This window comes from Urocitellus parryii, chromosome 13 (assembly GCF_045843805.1).
Source record: "Urocitellus parryii isolate mUroPar1 chromosome 13, mUroPar1.hap1, whole genome shotgun sequence".
Taxonomy (NCBI): Eukaryota; Metazoa; Chordata; class Mammalia; order Rodentia; family Sciuridae; genus Urocitellus; species Urocitellus parryii.
The window spans coordinates 27,885,638-27,891,936 of record NC_135543.1 but is presented as its reverse complement, the minus strand read 5'-3'; positions in this window follow the sequence as shown (position 1 = coordinate 27,891,936).

Sequence of the window (6,299 nt, the reverse complement as noted above, 5' to 3'; positions counted from 1 at the left end):
CACCTGTGTCTTATATTTTTGTATAAGACAGTGCTGCCTTAGACAAACTTGTATACCTTCCCCAATTTGGAAAATTAGGGACATTAGAAACCATCACTGACAAATAGTAATTTCCTTGCATGAGCTGTATCCTCCAAGGTTCACTGCTTAGTTGTTTTTTAAATGGTTTTAAGAATCACCAACAAATGTTAGAGTAGAATACAGAACATCTGTCATGTGGGTCATGTGCTGGCATTTGGGTGCTACAGAGATACAGGAAAAAATAAAGATAGGGAAGGATGGGAAAGAAACACAATTCTTAGCCTCCACTAGTCAATGTTGGGGGTAAAGATAAAGACATATAAAATATAAACCAAGAACTAATGATATAAAGTCAAGTGTGATTAACTGCCTGGTTCATTTTCTCACAATTTAGGATGCATGAGGCTTTAACAGGTCCAGAGCACTTCAAATTGGGGGACTATTTTCTATTGAGAAGCAACAGTTAAAGAGCAGAAACAAAGAGGAGATTACCACGTCCATCTCTTTCTCCCATAAATAATTGCATGATAATCACAGGGAATGACAGTGAGCGTGGATGAGTTAAAGGTTGTTCACTGGTAATGGAACATGCCTTCTGGTTCATTATCTTTCTCTTTGAGAATTATTTCCCTTATTTTTTCCCCAGCAAGACTGGGAATCATGTGTGGTAATACTCACTGCTCCTGCCTCCTCAAAAGCTCAGCATTTTCTCCTGATCCCCAAGAGTGGGGAGCTGGAGATGATGTGAGCCCCACCCCATCCTCCCATCCCAGGCAACAAGGGATTATATTAGAAAATCCTAGTAGAGGACAGTAAGGGCATAAGGTCCCTGATACTCTTCAAGGAGAGAGAGGGAACGGTGATTGAACACCCCTCCTTGGCACTTTGGGGATCTTCCATGTCAGCTTTGTGAACTTCTTTCCCCCATCCTAGGACCAATCCCCGCCTCTGCAAATTTGAACAGAGCATTCCAAGCTTCTGAGGGACTTGCAGTGACGAATCAATCGAATTTTCGTCATGTTCTTCTGGGTTCCTCTGGGAAAATAAATCCTTTGGAGAAAACCACAAACTGGCCAGCACCCTCTCTCTCCTTCAAAGTTCTCCTCCCAGGTAATTGAGGAAATAACATCTCAGAGGTTCCTATCTTGGCATGTGTGGTGTTTTTAAATCCTTTCTAAATGGCTAAGAAGGTAATTCTTTTCAGTCATTTGCTGTGTGCTGCCCCCGCCCTTCCTGGCAGAGACAGTGTATGCATGCACTCTATTAGAGCTTTTTTTTTTTTTTCTTCATATAATGGCACCAATTAAATTACCTTGCAGCCCGACCTTAATCTGGCAGGAATGATTATTCCATGAAACAGTTAGGGCTCTAATTGACATGAAGTGCCTGCAAAATATGTCTTTTGCAGCAACCCCTGTCAAAGTCACATTGATATGCTAATCCCTATAGCTGGCAGAATCACTTCATAAAGAGAGACATTGAAAATTGAATTATTTCAATTTCAGTACCTAGGAATCTAGTGATCTGTCTGTATATGTAACTAAGTAGGTGCAATACTTTATATGGGTAAACAGCTGTACTAGGGCGTTGCCATGGAAACTGCTTGACTCATGGCAGTTGTGTTAGTGATGAAGTCATTAGCAGTGTGAAATGTACTTTGAGGTTGTCAAGTGTAACACTCCAGGAATATTTCAGCGGTATTAGTGGAGCCTTTTCATTTACATAATTTAGGTTTTCACACATGATCTCATTATGGTGCAAGAAAGGAATGGGTTGTGGGGGCAATCGTACCCAGACCAGATGAACCTTTGTTATGCCACTCAATAATTATTCTTCCTCCTCAAATAGGGTCCCCCAAATAAGTCTTATAGGAAATTGATAAATCCGTTAGAATAACGACTTTGCAACCCTGTTGGTGTGTGACCACCAGATTGGCCTCCATGTTGCCTGTACAGTTAGGAACCAGCGAGGAGATTGGGATGGCACCTCCTCACACACACCAGTTACCTTTGTTCTGATCGTTCATTGACCCTGTGAGTTAGGAAGTAAAACGTGACAGTTAAGATACACATTTTAAAATCAATATTCAAGTCAGTGTTGCCTACTTTCATGTACATCCCAGTGTCTCTGTAATAATCCCCATGATGATAGGATGGGCAAGGATTTCCAATTTGGAAATTGTCCTCCAGGCCTAATGATGAGTTTTGATTCTTGGCGCTCACTGCCCCCCCAAATATGACTCAGCTTCCTTCAAGCTCTCTAGATTCAGTTCTGAATAATTTCTGCCTATTTCCCCAAATCAGAACACCCTGAATCAGGCTTTAAAGAACCCATCAAAAGGAGAATTCTGAACAAGTTTTAGGCAGTAATCACATCATTAGAGTAAGCAGATGCCTTCCTATGGGAGAACTTTTTAGACCTGCCAAGCACTGATATGAACTGAGGTACATGAGTATGTAGCCACTTCTTGGTGTTTAGTTTGGTGTTCTGGTTTTTTTTTTAAATTTTTTTATTAAGTCATTCAATCTTTCGTGAATTTATTCACCAAATATCTACTGAGTTCATATAAAGTCCATGCCAGAAAGTGTTCTAACTTTACTGGAGGTAAGTGGAAAATATATGGACACAGCCCCTGTCTTTACAAAGCTTGATTTAATGAAAAACAAACATATACTAAAATGTATATTTGTGATTATAAGACCCAGAAACAATGAGACAGAATAATGGAAAGTGCCCAATTTAGATTGGCAGAGTCAGACAAGGCCCCCAAGAAGTGCTCTTCCGCCTAGAACCAAGGGAGAAAGGATCTGTCCAGTGAGAGAAAGAGGAAGCACATTTCACAGGAGACAATACTGATATTGTGAATCTTGGGCTAGAGGAGTTTTCTGTGACTGAGGAATTTAAAGAAAGAGGGTGTGATCCAGGCAAGACCTTTGGCTTCACCAAGAAAACTAATATGGTAGGGAAGATAGATGCCACCTGAAAAGGTTATTGTGCTTACCATTTGAGTGGTGATTTATTAAAGGATGCCATCCATATAAGATGGAAACCTTTACATTTATCAGAAATTTAAGTATGTGATAAAATCTCAAATAACCATGTTTTTGTTTCTGCTTTTCCTTTGTGAGGGAGTGTGTGTGCATGGGTGACATACAGTCATTCCTCAGTATCCACAGGGGAGTGATTAGAGGATCCCTGTATATTCCAAAATTCAAGGATGCCCAAGTCCTTTCTATCAAAAGGATTAGTATTTGCATATAACCTAAACTCATCCTCCTCTATACTTTAAATAATCTCTGGGTGACTTAGACCTAATACAATGCAAATGCTACATAAGTAATTATTATAGTTATTGTTTAGGGCATAATTACAAGAAAAACATTTGCTCATGATCTTAGATACAATTTTTTCCAAATATTTTTGTTCTGCGATTGGTTGAATCTATGAACATAACCTGTGGTTGTAGAGGGCTGTATATATGCTGAGATATCACACAGGTACTGAATTTTTACTTAAGAAAGTAACTTCTAGCCTATGTCATAGGGCCTGGACTAATTTGTTTTTCTTTTCTTAATATCTAAATACAGCTTCTTTCTAAAGAAATTACATTACATTTTGTGTGTGCTGTCAACCCAAGGTGTGAATTAATATTAGCTACCATTAATATCAACATACCTGTTTCTGTTTATGTTTAATTATAATACTTTTAAGGGCAGGAACAGCTGTTATTTGTTTGGGATCCCATCAATTATCTTTTAAAACTATGTCCTAGAAATATTATAGAAGTTTCTGGAAGGAATGTATAAAAAAAAACTAATATGCAGCAAGACATGCACCAACCCTGCAAAATTCTTAAATGCCTACTAAACTCAACTGTCTTCTGTACAAGAAGAGTGTTGTACATGTTAATAGATACAACCTGAAGATGATTACCCTCATCAGATATATTTGGCTACACAATACAACACCTTTGTGAAGGCACACAGTGTGTGTCAGCATCTTATAAACCTGGAATCCTGCTTTAAAGATCAGACTTGAAGTTATTTAAATTCCCAAGCTTGGTTCATTATGGATCTCTCTCCAATCCCCTCTCCATTTTTGACTAAATGTATTTTAGCATTTATAGAATAGATGAGTTTGGGGACCTCAGTTCATTTCAAGTCTTTAAAAAACATCTGAAATATACATATTTGCTTTCCATTTTTTAAAAGTATAAACATTCTTTAGTTGAAGTGAATATGTAATGATCCATCATATTTATCATTTCATTCCATTACTTATTCATCAAGCATATATTGATGACCTCCAGTGGGCAGGTAGTGTGCTGCGAGCCTCAGTCCAAGGGAAGTGACTGATGAGAAAATCCACTCCTGCACAACAGTAGGGTAAATGATGGAGCTGAGTCCCAAGGCAGGCTGTGCTGACACAGAGGTGCAAGCCCTTCCACTCTGATTTGGATCCCTAGAAGACAGTGCTATATACACAATAATGAGTGATTCTTCAACTTGTTTCACACTGTCCATTCATTTTAAGCATCAGCTTTAAAAGCAATATACCTATTGCATATATTTATAATTAAATAAATGTTGGCATATATATATATATATATATATATATATATATATATATATATATATATATATTTAGAAGGATAATTTCTGGGCATAGGGGGACCCTTGTGGGAAACACAGCTGCTCACAGCCCTCTGAGTCCCTCTACTCTTCCACTTGCAAGCTCACTGGTGACTGTGACCATCATGGGCATGGGAATCATTTTGTGTTGTTATAGATCATTGTCTGCCTAAGAGCATTGTTAAGGAACTGTCCCTCCTTTTCCCCTCCCTTAGCTTTCTATATCTAAAAGAGGAGGCACACCCGTAATCCCAGCTACTTGGGAGGCAGGAAGATCACAGGTTTGAGGCCAGCCTGGGTAACTTATCAAAAAAATTTTAATTTTTAATTTATCAAAATAAAATGTAAAAAAAAAAAAATGTGCTGGGGATGTAGCTCAGTGGTAGAGCGCCCCCAGGTTCCATGACAGGACTGCAGAGGGAGAAAAAGGAAAGAGTCCATTACAAACATTTTCCTAGATGTGTTTCCTCAGAAAAGGTCAGGGCGCAGTCACTGCTGGATAAGAATCAGCACATTTCTCGGAAGCAATCCCAATCCTTTCCATCAGTCCTCCCAGCGAGGCATGTCATGTTCTGTCCATTTTTGCAGGCCTTATCTATCTGCAGCCTGCCTTTTTGACTTGATAACTGATTTCTGCACCATCAGTCGCATTGGCTATGGGAACTATCTGAAGGACCGCAGAAGTGGGCAAAGGACCAGATTTACACTTTTTCCTCTTTGGTGTCTTTTATCCTAGAAATATTTTGTTAGATCCTGATTTTAGTTTTAAGACCATGGGCTACTGTGCTCATCTCTAAGTTAACCATCTGCAGAATGAGAAAACACACACACACACACACACACACACACACACACACACACTCACACACACAAATACCTCAAAAAGGCTGATGTGATTATAAATGAGACAGTAGAGAGAAAACACTTGAATGTTAGGGTTTAGATATGAGGGGTCCCCTAAAATCTCACGTGTTAGACAATGCAAAAAAATTCAGAGATGAGAGGATTGAGTTATGAGAGTTTTAACCCAATCAGTGCATTAATCCACTAATAGGAATTGGGTTTGGCTGAAGGAAGGGCACCACTGTGGGTATACCTTTGAGATTTATATTTTGTCCCTGGTAAGTAAAATTCTCTCTCCTTCCTTATTGCCATGTCCTGAACTACTTCATGTCCCTCCATCATGATCTTGGATCCAGAGCAATGGAATCAGCCATCTTTGGACCAAGACCTCTGAAACCATGGACGCCAAATAAACTTTTCCTCTTTTAAATCGTTCTTGACAGGTCTTTTGGTCACAGTGGCAAAAAAAAAAAAATGCTGACTATAACATGAGAGGAACCTAACAGGTGGAGTGTACCCAAAATATGTGTTATATTTTTACCCATTTCTTAGCTGTCTTTGTCAAGGCAGGTATGGAATCAATTTTTAAAGTCTTACCTACTATTTGAGTTAAACAAGGCTTCATTGAGCACCAGACTTGTAATTCAGCAAATATTTGTTAAGTACCCATGATTTGCAAGGCTTTGCACAGGGCTCTGGGGAAATATAGGTAAATAGGATAGCAGTCCTGCCTCCAAAGGAAAGCACTGTGGAATAAAGGACCTCGGAGTTCAGTACTGTGCTAGAGACTGGGAAGGGGTGGGA